The sequence below is a fragment of the Rousettus aegyptiacus genome, unplaced genomic scaffold (assembly GCF_014176215.1).
Source record: "Rousettus aegyptiacus isolate mRouAeg1 unplaced genomic scaffold, mRouAeg1.p scaffold_m13_p_19, whole genome shotgun sequence".
Lineage (NCBI taxonomy): Eukaryota > Metazoa > Chordata > Mammalia > Chiroptera > Pteropodidae > Rousettus > Rousettus aegyptiacus.
The window spans coordinates 15,393-40,909 of record NW_023416294.1 but is presented as its reverse complement, the minus strand read 5'-3'; the positions used below and the strand labels follow the sequence as shown (position 1 = coordinate 40,909).

The following is a 25,517-nucleotide window of genomic DNA, read 5'->3' as shown; positions in this document are numbered from 1 at the left end:
TTAATTAGATATAATTTACTAAGGTCTGTTAAATGTTCCTAATGACCAAAACATCCAAATATTAAAAAATAATAAATAGACTACCATAAAATAAAGCATCATTTCACCCTTAACTGTTTCAAATATAAGGAACGTTAACCCCAAAAGGTGAACTTATAAATTTATTGTTCAAAGGAGATGCTTGCATAATTTTGCTGATGTTCGCCAGCATAATTTTTAATGTTTATTATTTTGCAGAGTCTGGAAGACCATTGGTACATCACTTGTAATTAGGGTGTTGTTCAACTAATGAAGGTGGTTGATGAGTTGACCTTGAAAGTGTGGCAGCGGACATATCAGCTATTGTTAGCATGGGGATCCATGGGTTGCCTGCTGGTTGCAAGTTGGAAAAAGGACCATCATTGACTGATAAATCAGGATATCTAGTTGGAAAATTAGAAGGCTGCATCCTTCCAAAATAACTTTTCTGTAAGGGAGATATGATATACTGAGCAGCAGAAGTTGTGCTTGTAATAAAATCCATGATGTGGCCATTTGAGTGAAGCTGCCATATGAGTTCATTTGAAAAGTGGCCAACTGATTCAAAAGAGTGTGTGGGTCCAGTACAGTTTCTTCTGATGTTGTACCTAAAGTTGATGATGGAAGAGACAATTCACTTCTGATTGGAGCAGTTGTATTCACAATTGTCTGGCTGTTAGCTGGTTTTTGGTAGCGTATTTAAATTTGTGGAAGGTGGAAATATGCTTTCTTCACATGTCAGCAACAAAACCAGAATGATAATTACCTACACTATTCTCTGTTCCAGAGTGCTCCTTGTTAAAATTGTGAGCTATTGAAGCTGCTGGAGAAGTATTTTTGATCCCAACTCTTCTTTTCACTCTGAGTAAAAGTTGGAGACAGCTCATTTAAAATTTGGATTTAGATAGAAGTGTAACTAAAACCAGAGAAGAAAGTTATTTGCTGGCACAAGACTATAAGGAACCTAAATCTCATATATCAAGGTTATTATGCCAACTTAATGTCATCAACACGTGGATATTAACTATTGTCAAAAATTACTTATTGGGAATAAAAACTTAAATAGCATGGCCCTTGAGTAAAAATGGTTTTTACATTTAAGGTAACCCTGAATGCACTCTTTAAAGTGGTTTCAATACCTTTACTTAAGAGTTCATTGATGAGAGTCAAAGTTTCTAATAACAGTTTTTATAATCCAGAATGTTTAAATAGTTGTGTTTTTTTTGTTTTCATTTGTTTGTTTGTTTTAAAGCTACTTTAGTCTAACAGGAGGACAACACAGCTCTTGGGCTGTGTGTCTAAGGATTTAGTGAGTGTGGGTAGTGAGTTAGGGGAGTTGTTGCAACGTCATTCAAATTCATAACAAATGTTCATTCTCTCCCTTCTTTCCTTAAAAATAATTACATTTAACATAACCCGTACTCAAAGCAGTAAAATATTTTATGTATTTGAAGAAATTTCTTCTCAACCAAGTGTACCTTTTTGTTCCAGTAAATATTTATTTTATTCACAATGAAATATATGCAGACTGAATTTACGGCATGTTACAATGACTATACACCATGATCAAATGGAATTTATTCCTGGTAGATGGGATCTTTCAACATGCAAATAAATAAATGTAATGCCTCATATCAAGAACATATGAAATAAAAAATATAATTTCAACAAATGCAGAAAAATATTTTAAAGAAATTCAACTGGCTTTCATAATTATAATTCAAAAACAAGCTATAGATGAATGGTAACAACATATGAAGATTATGTGTGAAAAGTCCACAGCTAACATTATATTCAGTGATAAAAGACAGAAAGCTTTTTCCATTAGATCAAGGGCAAGAGAGATATTCTCACTCTTGCTAAATTTTTTAACAAGGAAATGAAGTTCTAGCTGTAGCAAATAAGTGAGGGGGATAAAAAAAAAAGAAAAAGAAAAGAAAAAAGAAAAAAATCAAAGGAAAAGAGAGCAAAAATGAAAAATTGTCTCTGCAGATGACGTAATTTTAAGTACATAAAACAACTACCCCACCAAAAATTATTAAAATTAACCAATCAAATAAAAATGGAGATAAATATGTAAAACTTATTATCATTTCCATACATTATCCACAAACTGACAAAAAGAAAAATTATCTTGGAAGAAATTCAACAACATTGAATATTTATGCACCAGAAAGTATGAACATTGATGCAAGAAATTTAAAAAGACAAAAATAAATGAAAATATATTAGTGTTTATAAATTATAATTTTTAATATTATTAAAACGTTTATACTAATCAAAGTGATCTATAGATTCATCGTCACCCCTAACAATCAACAGTATTTTTCACTGAACTAGAAAATGCAATCTTTAAAGCAAAGTTGGAATTGTAACACCACCTGACATCAAATTATATTTAAACCCATCTAATAAAAACAGCATGAGGCTGGCACTAAAAACAGACACATTGATTAATAAACCAGAAGAGAGAGCCCAGAAATAAACCTGCGCAAAATGGTTAAATTACTTTTGACAATTATGCCAAAAGGAATAAAAGGGAAAATAGTAGACTCTATAAGAGTTTTTGGAATCTTGAATAACTACCTGGAAGGTAGAGATTAGATTTCTACCTAATGATATACACACAAAAAAATTGAAATGTATTAAATACTTGAACCTAGAGACCTAAAACTGAGAAGAATAAGGGCTAACCTCCGTGATATTGTTCAGGGCAGTAATTTTTGGACTTGACATCAAAAGCAAAGGCAACAAAAGCAAAAATAAACAAGTGGGAAAACTTCAAACTGAAAATCTCTAGTACAGAAAAAAAGAAGCCATCGACCAAATAAAAAAGCAACTATGGAATCGGAGAAAAAATTTGCAATTCTATCTTATAAAAAGTTAATATCCAAAATACATAAAGAACAAGTTAGTAGGAAATGTAGACAGATGATCAAACAACACACCTATTTTTAAAACGGGCAGAGAACATGAAAAGACATTTCTTCAAAGACAGACCAATGGCCAACAAGTACAAAAGTGCTCAACATCACTGATCAGCAGGGAAACGCAAATCAACACCACGCTGATATACCACTTCAGAATATCTGTTATTATGCAGAGATCACAAAAATTGGCAATATTGTTAAGAAAAAGGACTCCTGTTTACTCTGGTGAGAACATAAAGCAGTATAGCCATTATATAAAAGAGTATGAAGACTTCTTAAATATAGAACTACCACATGACCTAGAAATTCCACTTCTGGGTAAAATGAAAAGAGATATAACTATTTTCTCAAGAAGGGATCTATATCTCTGAGTATTGTAACATTATCTCAAATGTAAAATATGGAAACAAAGTAAATGTCCATATATAGATAAATGGATTGAGAAAAGTAGCACACACACACACGCACACACATGCACATATAAATGTGATGTACATACAGCATGGTGACTGGTAACTATATTAACAATATTTCATACGGAGGTTTTTCAAAAACTAAGAATTGATCTACCATGTGATCCAGGAATCTCTCTACTGTGTATTTATCCCAAAGACTTGAAAATCATATCTGAAAAGATATTTGCACACTGATGTTCATAGCAGCGTTATTCATGGTGTTCAGGATGTGGAAGCAACCAAAGTATCCTATAATAGATAATTGGATAAAGAAGCTGTAGTACATATACACACTGGAATATTACTCAGCCATAAGAAGAGATGAGATATTGCCATTTGCAACAAGATATATAGACCTCAAGAATCATTCTTTCTAAGTTAAGTAAACCAGACACAAAAAGGTGAGAGTCACACAATGTCACTTATATGTGGGATCTAAACCTAAAAGTAACAAATGAACAGGACAAACAAACAGAGACTCATGCACATGGACAATGGACTACCAGGTTACCAGAGGATGGGGGAGGTAGATGAGGTAAAAGAGATCAAATATGTGGTGACAGAAAGATATCTAACTATGGGCAATGAACATACAATGTAATGTGTATATATGTGTTACTCTTGAATTGTATGCCTGAAACTAATAACAAATGTCACAATAATAATAATGATAATGATAATAATAATAATAATTTTTAAAAACCTGAGAAAGAAATTTGAATGAAATTTCTTCAAAGGAGGGGTATAAGTTAAGCACATGAAATGAGGCTCAACATTAGTAATCAGCAGGGAAATGCAAATCAAAGTCCGGAGATAATGGCTTCACAGTCACTAGGCTCTAGATAAAATAAGGTGAAAATTTGGAGAAACTGGAACTCTTGTAAACTGCTTGGGGAAATGTAAAATAGTGCAGTTGTGGAAAAGAGTTTGGCTACTCAAAAAGTTAATAATATGGTAGAGCAATTCAACTCTATATTCAAGAGAATTGAAAAGGGTAAACAAATACATTGTGTTTGTTCATAGCGCTGTTCATAGTAACCAAAAGGAGACAACTGTAATTTCAGTGGATAAACATATTAAAAATCTGATCTACAATGGTATATTATTCAATCAAAACAAGAAAGTACTGAATGATTCTAGTTATATAAAGTTGTATAAAACTTACTGGATTTTTGATGATTTGACATCTGAGGTTGGTGACTTGAGGGAGTCACCCTCGAGTGACTCCCAGGGCCAGTTAATTCTTAAGAGATGTTGGAATGACTAGCCTTGAGCACAGCTCATGAAAACCAACCAATCCAGAGCTCAGTTTTCCCACCGGTTCCCAGACTTTGGACCACTGACCGCCTACTCTAAATACCTCAGAGCTTGGTATTTGGCAGCTAGGTACCAGCTCCTGTGCCCCAGAGTCCACTGAAGGTATTCAAATTAGGCAAACCTACTCCTGCTCACACTGTTTAACCTGCACCTTTACAAGCAAACGGTAAAGGCTCCTGCTCACATTTCCCTTCCTGCCTGATACTGGTGTTTCCCGTAGTGTGCTCTGTAGTGTGCCCTCTTCATTTGGGAACGGTGGGTATAACTTGTTTTCATCAGCAATTGTTTCCTGATCTGTTGACCTCACCTTACCTGAGTAAAACCTGCAGTTTAAAACATGAATGGATATATTATTCATAGTGACAGAGATAACTGGTGTTTGCCAAAGGCAGTAAGGAGTGGAATGAGTTCACTCTTTGTGTCCATAGAGATCTGATAGGGATGGTATTAAATTTGAAGATCGTTGTGGGAAATTTTGCTATTTAACAATATAAAGTGTTCTATTCCATGAGCAAAGGAGGTCTTCCTCTTATTTAGGTCTTCTGATTCTTTCAGCAATAGTTTTAGTCTTTAGTGCTTAAGTCTTGCACTTTCTTGGCTAAATTTGTTCCTATATTTTTGTGCTTTTATAGGTGGCATTTTATCTTCATTATAACTTTGGGGGTTATTCCTTATTATTATACAGAGAAGCGAGTGATTTTTTGCCTGTTAATCTTGCATGCTGCAACTTTGTCATATTTTTTCATTAGCTCTTAATTATCCTTTCGTGTATTATTTAGCATTTTTTCTGTATAACGTCATGTCATCTGCAAAGAAGCAACGTATTTCTTTCTTTCCTAAATAGATGACTTTATTTTTTTTTCTGAATAATTTCTAGCTAAAATTTCAAGTAGAGTATTGATTACAACTGGCAAAAGTAGACCTCCTAGTCTTATTCTTGATATCACAGGATCACAATCTGAGTATTGAATACAATGTTAACAGTGAGTTTTTCATAAATGATTTTTATCTTGTTCAAAATTCCACTTATTTCCTTATCTAATGAGTGCATTTTATCACTAAAAGTAATTGTATTTTGTCAAAAACTTTTATTCCTCAATTGAGATATGTAATTTTAGTAATTTAATATTAATGTGGTAGATTAAATTGCTTGACCATATGTTGAGCCACTCATAGAACTGTGTATAAGTTGATCATTAGTATAAATCTTTTAATGACCTAATAGACTCACTTGGCCAGTATTTTCTTTTTATTTTAGGATTTTTAGTTCTAAATTAATCAGAGATATTGACCTACTGTTTACTTGTTAAATCTTTATCTTGCTTAGATATAAAGATAGAATTGACCTCATAGAATGAGTTAGAATGTATTTCTTCCTCTTTCATTTTTTGGAAGATTTTAAGAAGAATTTAAAAGAATTGGGGTGTCTGTACTTTACTAGTAAATTGGTATAATTAGTAAATTGGAATTTCTTTGTTGAAATGTTTTCAGTTGCTGCTATAAAAATCTCTGTTTGTTGTAAGTCAGATTCGCAATAAATTCAGATTTGCCAATACTTCCTGAGTCAGTGTTGGTGGTTTATGTGCTTCTAGGACTTTGTTCATTTCATCCAGGTTTTCCTATAGGCTTCTCTTAAAATTTGTTAAATTTCTATAAAGATTATGAGTTTGTCTATTTTAGATTACTCATAAAAGTGGGATCATTTACTATTTGTCCTTCTGTACCTGGCTTATTTCACTTAGTATAATGTTCTCCAGGCCCACCAATGATATCTCAAAGGGCAGCATTTCCTTTAGGGGGTGGGGGCCAAATAATATTCCAATGTATGCATATATCACATTTTTTATGTACTCACATTAACAAAGACATAAGTTGTTTCCATTTCTTAATAATGATGTAGTAAACGTAGCGGTGCAGATATTTCTTTGAGATTTTGATTTTAGTTTATTTGGCCCAGAAGTGGATTGCCAGATTGTTGGGCAGTTCTGTTTTTAATTTTTCAGTTATTTTTAATTTTTCAGTTATCTCCATGCTGTTTTCTACAGTGACAGCATCGATTTACATTCCTACTACAAGTGTACCATGGTTCCAATATTTTTATAACCTTATCAATGTTTATTATCTTTTGATTTTGATGATACCCATCCTGACAAATGTTGAGTAACAAGCACATTGTGGAGGATTTCCATAATAATTAGTGATACTGAGCAACTTTTCCTGTTGGACATCTGAATATTGGATAAATGTCTATTCAGATCTTTGGATCATTTAAAATTCAGGTTATTATTATATTTGCTTTTGAGCTATGTGAGTCTCATATATTCTGAGTATTGACTTGTTATCAGACATATGGTCTGCAAATATTTTCTCTGAATTTTTAGCTTGCGTTTTCATTTTGAAATGTTCCCTGGCTGTCCTGAAGCTTTTTAGTTTTATGTAATCTCATCTGTCTGATTTTGCGTTCATTAACTTTGCTTTTGGTATTAAATCAAGAAGTAATTGAAAAGCCCAATGACAATATATTTCTCTATGTTATCTTCTAAGAGTTTTATGATTCAGGTCTAATGTTTACCTCAAATCTACTTATTTATATTTGCTGACAATTTAAACTTTAGTTGTTCAAATGTTATTTTCTTTTATCAAATTAAATTTTTTGAGCGGCATTGCTTAATAAAATTATGTAAGTTTCAGATATACAATACAACAATATTTCATAAATACTGCATTGTGTGTTCACCACTCCAAGTAAAATGACCTTCTACCATAAATATTCAATTCCATGTACCTTTATCTCCCTCCCCTCCCCAACATCTCTTTCCTCTAAAACCACTAAACCATTATCTGTGTCTATGACTCTCTGACTTTTGTCTTGTTTTTTTGTTGCTTTCAGTTTTATATCCCATGTGGTCCTCAACTTTCTGATTTATTTCACTTAACACGAAATCTCAAGATCCATTCATATTGTTGTAAATGACAGTTTTTCATCTTTTCTTATACCCGAAAAATAGTCCATTGTATATATGCACCACATCTTCTTTATGCATCATCTATTGATACATACTTCAGTTGTTTCCATACCTTGGCCACCATGAATATTGCTGCAATGAATATCAGCGTGAATTTATCTATCAAAATAAATGTTTTCAAATTCGAGGGGTAAATACCTGGAAGAGAGATTGCTGGATCATATGGTAATTCTATTCTTAATTTTTTAGGGGATTCTACCTACTATTTGCCATAATGCTTGTACCAATTTATATTTCCACCAGCAGTGTTTAAGGGTTTCTTTTTCCCCCACAATGTCCACAACACTTGTTAGCCTTGTTCTGTTGATTACAGCCATAATAACAGGTATGAGATTGTATCTCATTGTGATTTTGTTTTCATTTCACTAATAGCTAGTGAAGTTGAATGTCTTTTCATATATCTGTTGGCCATTTGTATGTTTCCTTGGGGGAAGCAACTGTTCAGGTCCTCGGCCCATTTTTCAGTTGTATTGTTTGTTTGTTTGTTTTCAGTCATTGAGTCACTTAGGTTCTCTATACATTTTAGATATTAGGCCCTTATCAGAAGCATTGTTGCAAATATAGTCTCCTATTCAGTTGTTTTTCCTCTTTGTTTTCTGTTTGTTTGTTTTTGTTTTTGTTTTTGTTTTTGATGGTTTCTTTTGCTATGCAGAAGCATTTTGGTTCAATACAGTCCCATTCATCTATTTATCCTTTTACTTACCTTGACTTTGAGGTCAAATTCATAACAACCTCTCTAATCCAAGATCCATTTGTTTAGTTCCTACATTTTCTTGTATGTAATTTATTCTTTCATGTCATATTCAAGTCTATATCAATTTGAGTTATTTTTCATGTATAGTGACAGACAATAATCTAATTTCATTCTCTTGCATACGGCTTTGCAATTTTCCCGTCACCCTTTATTGAAGAGGCTTTTCTTGCTCCATTGTATGTATTTGACTCCTTTGCCAAGAATTATCTGCCCATATACATGCAGGTTTATTTCTGGGCTCTCAATTCTGCTTTATTGCTCTGTGTGTTTCTTTTCATGCCAGTACCATGCTGTTTTGATTATTGTCACTTTGCAGAATAATTTTAAAGGCAGGCAATGTGGTATCTTCAGCTTTGTTCTTTTTTAACAGAGTATTTTCACTATTTGAGGTCTTTTATAGCTCCATACAAAACTGGCGATTTATTTATTTATTTATTTATTTATTTATTTATTTATTTATTTGAAAAGGCCATTGATATTTTGATGGTGATTACATTAAATCTGTATTATTGCTTTGTGTAATATGGACATTTTAACTCTGTTGATTCTTCTAATCCATGAACATGGAATAGTGTTCCATTTATGATCTTTTTCAATTACTTTCAATAATGTTTTATAGATTTTAGTGTATAGGTCTATCATATGCATTCTTGAGTTTATTCCGAGGTATTTTATTTTTTTGTTGCTATTTCAAAAGAAAAATTTTCATTTTTTTTCTGAAATTTCAATTACTGTAAAGGAATGTAATGAATTTTTGTACTCTGATTTTATATCATGAAACTTTATTTTGTTTCTAAAGGTTCTTCAGTGGAGTCTTTAGAATGTCCTATATAAAGAATCATGTTGTCTGCAAAAAGTGACAATCTGACTTTTTCATTCCCAATTTGGATACATTTTATTTATTTCTCATGCTTGATTCTCTGGCTAGGACTTATAATACTAAAATAACAGAGGTGAGTACAGACAACCTTACTATGTTCCTGATTTTTGAGAAAAAAAACTTCAGTTTTTCCTTGTTAAGTATGATGTTAGCTGAGGGGACCATACATAAAGAAGAAATAATTGGGAGCATATGTATGTTCCCAATCAGGGAGCACCAAAATATTAAAAGCAACAACTAACAAATCTGAAGGGAGAAACTGACACAAACACAATTATAGGGACCTAAATACACCACTGTCAGCTACAGAGAAACCATCTACACAGAAAATTGACAAGGAAATATCAACCTGAGATGACACATTTGACACATTTGACCAATTGAACATAATCAACATTTACAGAGTCTTTCATTACAAAACAACAGATTACACATTCTTCTCTAATGCTCATGGAACATTCTCAAAAATAGATTATATACTGGGACACAACACTAACCTCAACAAATTTAAAATGACTGTATTCATACCAAGCATATTCACCAGCCACAATGCTTTGAAACTGGAGACCAGCTGCAAAAAGAACGCAGGAAAAAAAGAAACACGGCTATGTGGAGATTAAACCACATGCTACTAAAGAATGAATGACTGAGTAAAAGAAAAAATAAAAGGAGATATCAAAAGACACATAGAGACAAATGAGAAAAAAATACAACATATCAAAATATTTCAGACACAGCAAAAGTTGTAATAGAAGGAAAATTCATAACATTACAGGTCAGTCTCAAAAAAACAAGAAAGATCCCAAATAAACAACAAACATTACAACTTAAAAAACTGGAAAAAGAACAAGTGAAACCCAAAGTCACCAGAAGGAAGGATATAATTTTTAAAATGAGAAAAATTAAATGCAATTGAAACAGAAAGGCAGTAAAAAAATTAATATAACAAAGAACTGTTTTGGGAAAAGATACATAAAACTGAACTCAGAAATATTCACTAAAGAAAAGTGAGAAAATACACAAATAAATGAAATTAAAAATGAAAGAGGAGAAATTATGACTGATATAGAAAAAAATACAAAAGATCTCATAAGAACATTATCATGCCAAATTTAATAACCTAAAAAAAAATGAACCAGTACTTGGAAAAATACAACCTTTCTAGACTGAATCAAGAAGAACTGGAAAATCTAAATACACTGATTAGCAGTATGGAAATTAAAACAATCATCAAAAACCTACCTAAAGAAAAGTCCAGAATGAGATGGTTTCACCAGTGAATTCCACCAAACATTCAAAGAGGATTTAGTTCCTATTCTCCTCAATCTCTTCCAAAAAATAAGGGAGGAGGCAATACTTCCCAACTCATTTTATGAGGCAAATATTACCCTGATACCAAAACCTGGTAAAGATAACACACAAAAAGAAAACTACAGATCAATATCTCCAATGAATAATGCAAAATAATAAATTAGATACTAGCGAACTGAGTATAGCAACATATTAAAAAGATTATACACCATGATCAAGTGGGTTTCGTTCCAAAGGCACAGAAATGGTTAAACATACACAAGTCAATTAATGTGATACACCACATAACAAATTTTTTAGAAAGGATCATATGATCATATCCTTCAACAAGATACAGCATCCATTTATGATAAAAAAAAAAAAACTTAACAAAATCAGTACAGAAGGAAAATAACTTAATGTGATAAAGGCCATATATGACAACCCTCAACCAACATTATACTTAATGGTGAAAAACTCAAAACCTTTTCTCTAAGATCAGAAAAAAGACAACACTGTCTTCTATCACCACTGTTACTCAATATGACATTGGAGGTCCTAGCAAGTGCAATCAGGCAAGAGAAAAACATAAAAGGCATCCAAATAGGGATTAAAGAAGTCAAACTGTCTGTCACTATTTGTAGATGACATGATTCTCTATATATAAAACTCTAAAGACTCCACTACAAACAATAAGCAAATACAGTAGTTTCTGGATACCAAATCAATGTTCAAAGATCCATAGTGTTTATATACTCTAATAATGAAGTGTCAGAAAAAGAATTGGAAAAAATAATTCCTTTGCAATTGCAAAAAAAAAAAAAAAGAATAAAAAATCTAGGAATAAATTTAATGAAGCACGTGAAACTACAAGACCCTATTAAAAGAAATCGAAGAAGATACAAAGAAATGGAAAGATATTTCATGATCTTGGACTGAAAGACAGCATAGTCAAAGCGACCGTATCACCTAAAGCATTGTACAGATTTAAGGCAATCTCCATCAAAAGACCATCGGCATTTTTTACAGAAATAGAACAAAAAATCATCAGATTTGCATGGAGGCACAAAAGACCCCGAATTGCTACAGCCATCCTGAGAAAAAAGAACGAGGCTGGAGGGCAGCACTCTGCCCAATTTCAAATTATACTACAAAGCAACAGTAATCAAAACGGCATGGTATTGATAGCAAAACAGACACATAGACCAATGGAACAGAATTGAGAGTCCAGAAGTGAACCCATACTTATGTGGGCAAATTATTTTCAACAAAAAGGCCAAAAACATACAGCAGAGAAAAGAAAGCCCCTTCAATAAATGGTGCTGGGAAAAGTGGAAAGCCACCTGCAAAAGAATGAAACTAGACTGTTGTCTATCACCACACACCAAAATTAACTCAAAATGGATTAAGGACCTGAATATAAGACCTGAAACAATTCAATGCATAGAGGAAAACATGGGAATTAACTCAAGGACCTAGGACATAAAGAGGGTTTTATGAATTTGACCTCAAAAGCAAGGGAAGTAAAAACAAAAATAAATGAGTGAGACTACCTCAAACTAAGAGCTTCTGCTCAGCGAAAGAAATCATCAGCGAGGTAAAGAGACGACCATCCGAATAGGCAAATATATTTGCAAGCAATGCCTCTGCTAAGGGCCTAATATCCAAAATATACAAAGAACTCATACAACTCAATAACAACAACAAAAAACAAATGATCCAATCAAAATTGGGCAGAGGACCTCAACAGACACTTCTCCCTAGAGGACATATAAATCGCCAACAAATATATGAAAAGATGCCCAATATTGCTAGCTGTTAGGGAAATGCAAATTGAAACCACAATCGGATACCATCTCATACCTGTCAGAATAGCTGTAATCAACAGGACGAGTAATAAATGCTGGAAAGGATGCAGAGAGAAAAGAATCCGTATGCACTGCTGGTGGGACTGCAAACTGGTACAGCCACTATGGAAAACAGTATGAAGTTTCCTCAAAAAACTAAGAATTGATCTACCATATGATCCAGCAATCCTTCTACTGCATATTTACCCCAAAGACTTGAAAACCTATATCCAAAAAAAGATGTTTGCACACTGATGTTCATAACAGCATTATTCACGGTGGCCAGGATGGAAGCAACTGAAGCATCCTATGATAGACAGTTGGATAAAGAAGCTGTGGTACATGTATACAGTGGAATATGACTCAACCATAAGAAGAGATGAAATACTGCCATTTATGACAGCATGGATAGACCTCGAGATGATCATGCTAAGCAAAATAAGCCAGGCAGAAAAGGTCAAAAGTCACATGATATCACTTAATGTGGGATAGAAACCTAAAAACAACAAATGAACAGGACAAACAAATGGATACTCATGGGCATGAAATATACTCTAGAGGTTACCAGAGGGTAGGGGTTTGGGGAGGAGAGGGTAGGTAGACAGTTAAAGCGGGTCAAACATAGGGGTGTGTGAGGAGGGTGAAGTGATAGCTGAAAGAAACTGGACTTTGGGTGGTAAGCCCACAATGGAATATAAAGATGTCAAATTATAATGTAACCTGAAAATTTTATAATTGTTTTAATCAATGTTACCCCAATAAACATATATATATATATATTTTAATAGAAGAGTAACATATACTAATCTTAAGTGTGCAGCTTGAGGAATTTTTATATACATTCACTTGTAACCTCCAATCAGATCATAAAACATAATAATCCCATCTCCCAAACAATTCTTTCATGCCTTTTGCTAGTCAATAGCCATGAGTGCCTGACCTCTCCACCCCGCACACAAAACCGTGGGTTGTTGGTTTCTTTTGGCCAACAGAATATTTTTGAGAGTCATCTGTGTTCTTTTAATAATTTTTTTCAATTACAGTTTACATACAATATTACATTTTTTTCAGGCATACAACACAGCAGTTAGATATTTTTTTAACTTACAAAGTGATCTCCCCACTAAATCTGGTACTTTGGAATTCCCTATGCTGTACTCCACAGCCCGGTGTCTATTTTGAAACTTCCAATCTGAACTTTTTAATCCCAAACCCTCAAAATGCTCTCCCTGTCTTTGCATAAGTTTCTGTTTTGTTTGTTTTCTTCTTTAGATTCCACATGTAATGAAATTATATCACATTTTTCTTTCTCTGACTGACTTACTCCACTCAGCAAAATACCCTGTAGGTCTCACCATGTTGTTGCAGATGGCAAGATTTCATTCTTTTTCATGGCTGGGTGATTTTATTGTACATATGTACACCTCTTCTTTAGCCATTCATCCACCGATGGACACCCAGGTTACCTCCATATCTTGAGTATTGTAAATAATAATGCAATGAACATACGGATGCACGTGTCTCTTCAAAGTAGTGTTCTGGGTTTCTTCAGATAAATGCCCATAAGTGGGATAACTGAGTCCTTCTTGGTCACCTGTTACAGCTTTTGTTTTAAAGTCTACTTCATCTGGTAGAAGTATTGCTACTCCAGCCTTTTTTTCATTTACGTGTTTACGAAATATCTTTTTCCATCTCTTTGCTTTGAGTCTCTCTGTGTCTTTCAATCTGGAATGAGTCTCTTGTAGTCCATATATGAAAAGGTCTTGTTTTCTTATCCATTTAGCTATCTCTTGATTGGAGCATTTAATTCTTCATTTGAAGTACTTGTTGATAGATATGTAGTTATTGACATTCATTACTAGCATGTTTGATACATTTTTTATTTTTATTTTTGTCTCCTTAAAGAATCTCTCCAACATTTTCTGTAATACTGGTTTGGTGGTCATGAGCTCCTTTAGCTTTTCCTTGTCTGGGAAGTACTCTATCTGTCCTTTGATTCTTAATGATCGCTTTGCTGGGTAGTATAGTCTTGGTTATAGGTCCTCTCTTTATATCACTTTGATTATTTCCTTCCAATCCCTTCTGGCCTGCAAAGTTTCAGCTGACAAATCAGCTGATAGTCCTATGAGATCTTCCTTGTAGGTAACTCACTGCTTTTCTCTTGCTACTTTAAGATTCACTCTTTACTTTTAACCTCTGGCATTTTAATCAGGATATGTCTTGGTGTGGGCCTCTTTGGGTTTGTCTTGTTTAGGACTCTCTGTGTTTGCTGGGCTTGTCTGTCTACTTCCTTAAGATCAGGGAAGTTTTCTGTCATTATTTTGTCAGATAGCTTTTCAATCCCTTTCTCTCTCTCCTCTCGTTCTGGTATCCTTATGATGCGAATATGGGTATACCTGCTTTTGTCCCAGAGGCTCCTTAAACTCCGCATTTTTCTGGAATTTTTTTTTTCTTGATGCTGTTCTGATTGGGTGTTTTCTGCTAACTTGTGTTCTAAATTGCTGATTTGATCCTTCGCTTCATCTACTCTACTATTGATTCCTCCTACGCCATTCTTCATTTCAGTTATTGTATTCTTCCTTTCTGATTGGTTCATTTTCATGTTTTCTATCTCCATTTTATGTTTTCTATCTCTTTGTTAAAGTTCTCAGTGAGTTCACCTACTCTTTCTCTAAGTTCATTGGGCACCCTTTATAAACCAGAGTTTTGAACTCTGCGTCTCCATTTTGCTTGTCTCCATTTTGTTTACTTCATTTTCTGGACCTTTGATCTCTTCTTTCATTTGAGACATGTGTCTTTGTCTCTGCATTTTGGTTGCCTCCCTGTGATTCTTTCTGTGTGTTAGGTAGGGCTGCTCTGTCTCCCGATCTTAGTAGAGGGGCCTGATGAAGTAGGTATCCTGTGGCACAGTCTCCCTAATCACCTGAGCTGGATGCTTCAGGAGTTTTGTCCCTTGTGAGGGTTGTGTGTGCTCTCCTGTTGCAGTTGAGGGATTGCCCCGTGCCTGGCTTGGTTGTGAGCACTGGCCGTGATCGGTGGAGGAAGTGTTGTGCAGTGGCTAACCCTACAAGGAAGGATTTGCTTTAGCAGGGCTCTGGTGTCTGCCCAGTCTGCCCTTTGGCTGTGTTGTCTTTGAATATAGCCTGTGCAATGCTTCAGCTCAGACTGATATTGGCCACCAGTGGTGCAGGCCAGGGCTTCTCGGAGGGGGTACTGCTCAGGCCAGATTCAGCCACAACCGGTATCCTGTGTGGGGCCACCTGGCATGAGCCACCAAGCAATTTGCAGATGGCCACGACTAGTGCTGGGCTTCGATGTCCCTCCAAAGGCCAACCTGCAAACTGAGGCCAGCTGCCCCTAGAGCCAGTTTTGGGGGTGCTCTGCAAGAGGTACAGGGCACAGCATGGCCAGATGCTGCTGGTTTGGGGTATGAGAGACTTTCAGAGGGTCCACAGCATGAGCCAAGACAGACCCTTTGTATGAAAAGCCACTGAAGGTTGTTTGTGTGAGCCTACCAGTTGAGAGTGCGCCCTCAGCTCTTTATGTTTTTGATGCCACGTTTCATATCTTCTTGTTTTGTGTATATCCTGATTATTTTTTCTGTAAACATAGTTAATTTTACCACTATTATTTTTTAACTTTGACATTAGTTGTTTAAGTTGTTGATTAACTGTGTTTAGTATATATTTATTCTTACCACTGAGACTTTTACCTTTCCGTGTTTTCTTATTTCTTCTTATGGCCTTTTCTTTCCCGAACAAAGACAAGCCATTAACATTTCATGTGAGGCCAGCTTAGCGGTGGTGAACTCGTTTAGTTTCTGCTCGTCTGGAATCCCGTTATCTTTTTTCAATTCTGAGTGATGGTCTTGCCATATGTAATATTCTAGTTTGTAGATTCAATCTTTCAGCACTTTCGGGCCTGTAAAGTTGCTTCTGAGGAATCAGCTGAGAACTTATGGGGTTCTTGCTTCATTCCTATTGGCTGGTTGCTTCATTCCTATTGGCTATAATATTCTTTTTTTACCCTAACTTTTGCCATTTTAATTACAAATTTATTGATGTGGGTGTGGTTGGTTTCATCTTGTTTGGAACTCACTGTGCTTTCAGGACCTGGATCTTAGGGAAAGTTTTCGAATGTTAATTCTTCAAATATTCCTTCTCGCTTCTCCTCAGGAATCCCTGTAATGCTAATGTTAGTCCGGCACCACATATTTGACCCCTTTACCCCTACCTACATCCAGACATCTCTTTTATAATCCTCATTATTTGAAATTCCCTTTTCATTTTGCTGTTCTGATTGGGCAATTTCCACTATTCTGTACTCCAGCTTCCTAATCCGTTCTTATGTATCAGCTACTCTACTGTCAATTCCTTCTAATGTGTTTTTCATTTATGCTATTGTATTCTTCAGCCCTGATCAGTTCTTTTTTATATTTCCTATCTCTTTGTTAAAGTGTTCTCTGACTTTATTCTGCTCTCAAGTTTGTTGAGCAGCATAATGAGCACTTCTTTGAATTGTTTAACAGGCAAATAAATGACTTATCTTTGTTTCATTAGAGTTTTCCTCTGGAGAATTTTTTCCCCTTTATTCCTTCATTTGGGGCATACTCTCCCGTGTCTCCATTTTGTCTAACTTTCTGTGCTTGTTACCATGAGTTGGATGGAATGTTTATCCCCACCTTGAAAGAGTTGTCTCTCAGTAGACTGTATGTTGAATAGTTTGGGCAGGTCAGAAGTAGTCAGGGCTCGCAGGTATGTGCCTGGTGTGTCATTTGGCCTGTAGGAGTGGTTCTGGGTGGTGCAGCCTGATGTGTGCATGGTTCCTTGCTCTTCTAATCCAGGTGGGCCTGCCTGGTATAGATGGTACTGCTTGGGGTCTGCTTGGCATGCTCTGTGGCTTTAAAAGCCTTGTCACAGCAGGCTTTGTTTTGGGGCTGCCTGCATTTTCTTTCAATGGCTCTTACATCAACAAAACAAAACAAAACAAAAACAAAAACAAAACACACACCCAGATCTCTGATCTGGGTTTTGGTGTTGCAATTAATAGATCTAGAGAATATAACTGCAAAGCACATGCTGCTTCCAAGATGGGTGTGACCATTTGGTTTCAGGTCTGCGCTTTGACATTCTAAGTGTTCACAAGAACAAGCCTCACTTTACCTACTTGCTTAATTTTAGGCACCATAGCACAATCTCTGAAAGCAGCTGCGTGGCTTGTGGTTCTATTTTACTTCTTTAGCCCAGAGCCAATTTAAAGCATTGATTCTTAAAGCTGGAATTATGAAGGTAAAGACTAGGTCAAGTTGAAGAGTTTTTCGAGGTCAAAGACAATGTCTTCATTATCTTTCTTTCAGTGTCAGTCCTAGTATCTTGTATGTTAATATACATACACACACACATAATTGTATATATATATACGTAACACACATATATATTTTAATAATAACTATTGTTTATTGAGCACTAATTATGCTTCACACAGTCTAAGGGCTTAAACATTTTTAACTCAACCCTCAAAACAAGCCTATGAGAAGTTCCTATTGTATCTTATTTTTATTATTAAAAATTATTGGCATGGCATTAATCAACAAAATCCAGTAGTTTCCAGTGTATAATTCAACAGAAAGTCATAGGAATACTGTGTTGCCTGTTCACCGTTCATAGTTAGACTTCTGGCACCACATATTTGATCCCTTTACCCCAACCTACATCCCCCAACCCTACTTCCCTCTGGTAACCACTAGTCCACTGCTCGTGTCCATGAGTCTCAGTCTGTTTGTCATGTCGTTTGTTGCTTTTAGATTTATAATGCACATATGAGTGATACCATGTGGTTCTCAACTTTTTCTGCCTGAGTTATCTTACTTAGCATGATTACCTCAAAAAGCATCCATGCTGTTGCAATTGGAAGTATTTCATTTTCTCTTGTGGCTGAGTAATATCCCATTGTGTATATGTACCACATCTTCTTTATCCAAATGTCTATCAAAGGGCACTTCGGTTGTGTCCATGTCTTGGCCACCATGAATAATGCTGCTCTGAACACTGGGTGCATATATATCCTCTGACTTGCATTTCTCTAACAGCTAGTGATGTTGAGCATCCTTTCATGTTTGTTGGCCATTTGCGTATCTTCTTGGGAGAAGTGTCTGTCCAGGTCCTCTGCCCATTTCTTAACTGTTGTTGTTGTTGTTGTTGTTGTTGTTACTGAGTTGTATGAATTCTTTGTATGCTTTCAATACTAGGCCCTTATCAGACACATTATTTGCCGATATCTTGCCCCATTCAAATGGTTGTCCTTTGCCTTGTCGATGGTCTTTGGCTGTGTAGAAGCTTTGTAGTTTGCTATAGTTCCATTTATTTATTTTTGCTTTTACTTCCCTTGCCTTTGAGGTCAAATTCATAAAATCCTCTCCAAGGCCAAGGTCCATGAGTTTAGTCCCTATGTTTTCTTTTTTGCGGTTTATTGTTTCAGGTCTTGTATTTGGTTCCTTGATTCATTCTGAGTTCATCATGTGTGTGGTGATAGACTACAGCCTCATTTCATCCTTTCGCAGGTGGCTTTCCAGTTTTCCCAGCACCATTTACTGAAGAGGCTTTCCTTTCTCCACTGTATGTTTTTGGCTCCTGTGTCAAAACTTATTTGCCAACACATACAAAGATTTGTTTCCCAGCTCTAAATTTTGTTCCATTGGTCTGTGTGTCTGTTTTCTGCCAATACCATGCTGCTTTGATTAGTGTCCTTTGTAGTATAATTTGAAGTCAGGTGGAGTGATACCTCCAGCCTTATTCTTTTCATTCAGGATACCTTTGGAAATTCAGTGTGTTCTCTGCTTCCATAGAAACCTGATGATTTGTTTTTTGTTCTATTTCTTTTTAAAATGAGTTTGGGATTTTTGAGGAGGATTGCTTTGAGTAGTATGGGCATTTTAATTATGTGGATTCTATCATTCCACATGTGGATGTTGGGAGCCATTTTGAGGAAAACGAGACTGTTTGTTAAGCAGGATGTTTTTGCGAAGTTGGCCAGCTATGCAGTCTGCTGACTCAGGAGGAAGTGCACCTGGTGTGGGGGTGGGAAACGGAATGTTACAGAGTTTCTGTGATTGGTTGTTATTTAGAGGTGTTTTGCTACTTATGCACTCAGTAGGGTATAAGTATGCATTGCAAAATAAACTCAGGGCTGCTGCCGTATTGACTGTGAGCTCTCCCGAATCTATCTCTTGTCTCTGTCTTTTTCTTCAGTCCTCACTCCCCTTCTCAGGTGCTGTTCGACCTAGGCTGGCTGGCTCCGGCAGGTGGCGCCCGAACAGGGACCTGAGAACTGGGGACAACAGTGAAGGACACCGTGTAGAGTGAGCGCTCGGAAAGGTAAGGGTTGCGGTGAATAATCTTCGGGACACAAAATGCCTTTGCACTTCTTTGTTTCTTCACTGTTTTTTTTTTTTTTTTTTTGACAAAGTAATATAGATTTCAGCATGTAGGTCTTTCATGGGCTTTGTTAAGTTTATTCCAATGTATTTTATTCTTTTTGTTGCAATTGCAAAATAAATTTTTTTTTTCTATTACTTTCTCTGAAAATTTCTTGTTAGGGTATAGGAACACTATGGATTTTTGAACATTGGTTTTGTATGCTGCAGCTTTATTACTATATTGTTTCTAATGGATTTTTGGCAGAGTCTTTAGGGTTTTCTGTGTGGAGAATCATGTCATCTGCAAACAGTGACAATCTGAGTTCTTCATTCCCAATTTGGATGCTTGTTATTTCTTTTTCGTGCCTGATTCCTCTAGCTAGGACTTCACATACTATATTGAATAACAGTGGTGAGAGCCGAACAACAAAAGTGGTAAGAACAAGAATCTCGTATTTTTCCTGATCCTAGAGGATCACTAGTTTTTCATTATTCGGTAAGATATTAGCAGAAGGTTTTTGTATATGGCCTTTATTATGTTGAGATTCTTCCCTTCTATATCCATTTTGTTAAGTGTCAGATGCTTTTTCTGCATTTATTGATATGATCATATGATTCGTATTCTTTTTCTTTGTGTATCACAATGATAGATTTGTGTATGTTGAACCCTGCTTGTGCCCCGGAATAAACCACACCTGATCATGATGTATAATCTTTTTAATGTATGTTCGTTAATAAAAGGATGTTCTTGAGAATTTTTGCCTCTATATTCATCAGAGATATTGATCTATAGTTTTAATTTTTAGTGCTGTATTTACCAGGTTTGGGTGTCAGGGCAATATTTGCTTCATCAAGTAAGTTAGGAAGCATTGCCTCTTCTGCATTTTTTTTTTTTTTTTTTGGAAATGTTTGTGAAGAGCAGGTATGAAATCATCTTTGAACATTTGGTAAAATTCACTGGTGAAGCCATCGGGTCCCGGACTTTTACTTTGGGAAGTTGTTTGATGAGTATTTCAATTTTCATACTGTTGATAAGTCCACTTAGATTTTCCTGTTCATTTGTTTGTTTGTTTGTTGTGATTCAGTCTAGGAAGATCATATTTTTCTAATAATTTGGCCATTTCTTCTAGGTTATCAAATTTGGCGACATATACTCTTTCATATAAATTTGTATAGTATTTTGTGCTTTGGTGGTATCTGTCACAATTTCTCTTCTTTCAATTCTGATTTTGTTTATATCTTTACTCTTTTTTTCCTTAGTAATAAGTTCTTAGGGTCAGTCAATTCTATACATCTTTTCAAAGAGCAAACTTTTGTTACATTAATCTTTTCAATTATCTTTTGTTCTCAATTTTTTAAACTTCTGCTCCAATTTTTATGATTTACTTCCTTCCTCTGTTCTTTTTTTTGTTGGGTTGTTAATTGGGGTTTTCCTTGTTTCTTAAGATAGGTCTGTACTGACAGGAACTTTTCTCTTATTACTCCTTCTGCCCTTTCCCAAATTCGACATGCTGTACTTTTATTCTCATTTTTTTTCTGCATATGTTTTCATCTCTTCTTTTATTTTGACCCAGTTGTTCTTTTAATAGGATGTTGTTTAATCTCTACATATTTGTGTTTTTTCCCACTTTTTTGTAGTTGACCTCCAGATCAAAACATAGTGTTTGAAAATATGCTTGGCATGATTTCACGCTCTGAAATTTGTTGGGGCTGGTTTTGTGTTCCCACACAGCCTATCCTTGAGAATGTTTCGTGTGCACTAGAGTGAATGTGTATTCTTGTGTTTTGAAATGAAATGTCAATTATGTCTAATTGGTCTAATGTGTCATTTAAGGTTGATATTTTATAATTGATTTTCTGTTTGAATGATTTATCCATATGTGACAGTGAGGTATTTAGGTTCCCTACTTTGATAGTGTTTTGGTCAGTTTCTCTCATTAGTTCTGTTAGTAGTTGCTTTATATATATTGATACTCTTGACTGGGACTATATATATATTGATAAATGTTATGTGTTCTCGGTGTGTGGTCCCCTTTATCATTACAATGTGTCCATCACTGTCTCTTGTCACCTCTTTATTTTGAAGTTTGTTTCATCAGATGTAAGTACAGCTATTCCCAATTTTCTCTGGATGCCATTTGCTTGGAGTAGCATTTGCCACCCTTTCACTTTGAGTCTATATTGGTCTTTGCAGCTGAGACATGTCTCTTGAAGGCACCATATAGTTGGGTTTTGTGGGGGTTTTTTCAGTCTTTTACTTTATGCCTTATTATTGGTGAGTTTAGTCCATTTATATTTAAGGTGATTATTATATATAAGGATTGTTTGTAGCCACTTTATCTTTTGTTTACTGGTTGCTTGGTGTCTCCGTTATTTCTTTGCCCTTGGGTTTCTGTCTGTTATTTTAGTTTGATGGTGTTTTGTAATTATTTCTTGTGTGTGTGTGTGTGTGTGTGTGTGTGTGTGTGTGTGTGTGTGATGTGTCTCAGTTCTAGATTTCTTATGCGGGTGCCATTAAGTTTATGCAAAGGAAAGTTTCGTGTATACAAGTCTTTTTTCTTCTGAATGCATATTATCTTCATTCGTTTCGCAGATTCAGACCTTTACTCCCTCACATTGTCTGTGTTTGTTGTCACAAATAATGTCTGTTTATGCTATGAGTTTTTTTTTCCCCAAGTTGCAGTAACTATGGTCTTCTTGTCTTTCAAGAATGTTTTAAAGTCCTTTAATCATTACGTAACATTTCAGCGTATAATACCCAATTCTAAATAAGGGTCGAGATTTCCTGCTATTATCTGTGTTTTAGTGATTTTGCTTATAGTTTTAGATTCTTTGGTCTTTTTGTGTCAAGTAAGCTAATCCCCTTTAATATTTTCTGTAATGCAGGCCTCGTGATGGAAAAGCTTTCAGCTTTTTCTATGTCAGAAAGGTCTTTATTTCTTTTTGACATCTAAAGAACTTTGCTGGGTATATCTTGGCTGGTAATTTCTCTTTTTCAGTAGTTTGAATACTTGATTCAAGTCCCTTACAGCTTGTAAAGTTTCTAAATAAAGGTATGATAATAGTCTAATGGGTATTTCTTTATAAGTTACTGTCCTCTTTTATCTGGCTGCCTTGAGAAACTTTCTTTGTTAATAATTTTTGACAGTTTTTATATAATGTGTCTTGGAGAAGGCCTTTATGAATCAGGATAATTAGATGTTCTGTTTGCTTCTTGGATAGAAGGATCCAATTCTTTCCATAGGTTTGGGAAAGTCTCACTGACTATTTATTTAAATATTCTCTCTGTTCCCTTCTCTCTGTCTTCCCCTATACCCATTAATCTTGTATTGCTTTTCCTGGTAAAGTCAAATAGTTCTTGGGATGTTCTTTCTTTCTTTCTTTCTTTCTTTCTTTCTTTTTTTAATTCTCAAGTCTTCTTCAGTCAGCATCATTTGCAGATTTCTGTCTTCTAATTGTCACTAATTCTTTACTTTATCTGCTCAACTCAATTTCCTAAGCTCACTATTTCATTCCTCATTTCTTTTATTGAGTTTTCTAGCTGCAGTTCTATTTGGTTCTTTGTTAGAGTTTCAGTGTCTTTGGTATGTATTCATGTTGGTCATTGATTTTGTTTGAGTTCATCGACCTGCCCGTCTGAGCTCTCTGTGACTGGGTGGCCTGGGTCTAGGGCCCAGGGTTCGGTCCCCCTCGCCTCCTACTCCATGTACACAATGTGATTGGCGAGGGGGATCTGAGCTCTGAAGAGCTCTTGAAGTCTTGGTGCTGCCCCAGCAGCCAGATGCAGTGCTGTGTTGCCTGAGGTGCCCAAGTGACTCTGCTGAGGTCAGCCTTCATGGATGGGATGACTGTGATAGGTCACTGGTGTGCTGCCGGTGGTTTCACTCACAGTAACGCTGACTGCCAATCTTCAGCTGCCTTACCTCTGGATCCCCACCACCAAGTGTCTCCTCAATTATTGCTGACCCTTCTGCTTGATACTCGCTGCTACGGGTTTCCTGGGACCCGCAGCTACTCTGTGAAAGTTGGGGGAGGCGAGCTGTGGGGGAGAATGGGGGAGTCAGCCAGTCTCTTATTCCAGAACACGGTTGTCACATTTCTGTGAGCATATCTGTCTTTGTCTCTGCCCTGGTCACTGGGTTCAGCTGTAATATATGCCAATCATTCAGACAGGAATGCGTGTGGCTTCAGCAAGCACAGGCCGCAACCTGATTTCCCCCTTTCCCTGAGTCCCACAGGGAGCTCCGCGCAGCATCAGAGGCACCTCTCGCCGCTCTCACTTCTCTGCTCCCTGCTCACCTGATTCAGCAGTGTCTGTGCGTTAGGCTGTTTTGTGGGCTCTAGCAATTCAATTTGTAGTAATTTCAGGTGGTCAAGGGGTCCCCAGGTTCCTTCCTGCTTCTAATGTCACTTGTTTATTTTTGGGTGTCAGGTGGTGTCATTATAATTTTGATTTGAATTTTCTTAGTAATTAATGAGATTGAGCATTTTTTCAGGTTTCTTTTATACGGAAATGTCTAATCAGGTTCTTTCTCCATTTTAATATTTAAAAAATATATTATTTTTTGAGTTACAAGATTTTGGCTATGACATGCCCTATTTTCTCACATAGATTTCTAAAAAGTTATTCGAAGAGTAAAAATTCTATTTTTATTTTGTTTGCTAAATTTTCACTTACCTAGGTTATAATTTGATCATTACTTTAAAAGCTTTAACAATATTTCTGTCTGTTATTAAAATGATTCAGTATTATAGTATTGTGCTTCTCTAATTTTGAGTACTTATTAATATGTAAACATCATTTTAATAAATGTATTATTTTAAAATGTTTTTTTTAAGTTTTACTGTAAATCTTGAATGATTATAGTGCCTTTCATGCAATAAATGAAAAAAGAAGAGAGAAAAGCAATGGAGTGGCCATGGAAATATAAGAAAATTATCTGCAACAGGACATGAATGCTCTTACAGAGAAGGCATCTTTCAGTCATGAGAGGATAAAAGTCAAGCACTAAAATTGCTAAGCGATGTGATAGCTTGAGTTAGATCTATGATAAAATCATAATGTTGAATGACATAGTATGTGAAATGTAAACTTTTTATGCAATTGATTTTATATTTTCTATTCTGTTCAGCTGATGTTTTCCTTAGCTAATATAGTCTTACCCTAAATTGAAAACTCAAAAAAATACAAACACATTTTTCCTCACATTTATGTGTTCAATATTTGGCACACTGCATTTAAAAATTGGGTGTATATTTGTTTAATTGTTGCTTTTTGCCCTAGATTGCCATCAAAGAAAAGTGAAATTAGGTTTGAGGTAATTCTTCAATTATCTTCATATTTACAAGCTAATTATTTCCGAGTTGAGTGTGATTGGTAGATATGGATATGTGAATAAATGTATAATTGAAATATGCTATTACTTTTATATTTATCTATACAACTCTTTAAACTCTTATCAAAAAGTATTTTCTTATCTTCTTTTTATGTTAGGTCATATAGGCCTATCTGATTTTTTATTTAGTAAGTGTATGTGGCAGGTAAATAAAGTTACATGGTGATACCAAATAAATCATACTTTTATT

The 25,517-nt window shown here is 35.3% G+C and overlaps 1 protein-coding gene and 1 pseudogene across 1 annotated transcript in view; one reads left to right on the top strand and one right to left on the bottom strand.

Annotated features, from left to right (window-relative positions):
• Nucleotides 1-24,919, bottom strand: LOC118613548 (annotated as a pseudogene).
• LOC107506492 overlaps nucleotides 19,795-25,517 on the top strand; it is a gene marked incomplete at its 3' end in the record, with an annotated part of 19,793 nt that continues 14,070 nt past the window's right edge. Inside the window, exon 1 of the mRNA XM_016137188.2 lies at nucleotides 19,795-19,890. The remainder of the gene's footprint in view (nucleotides 19,891-25,517) is intronic.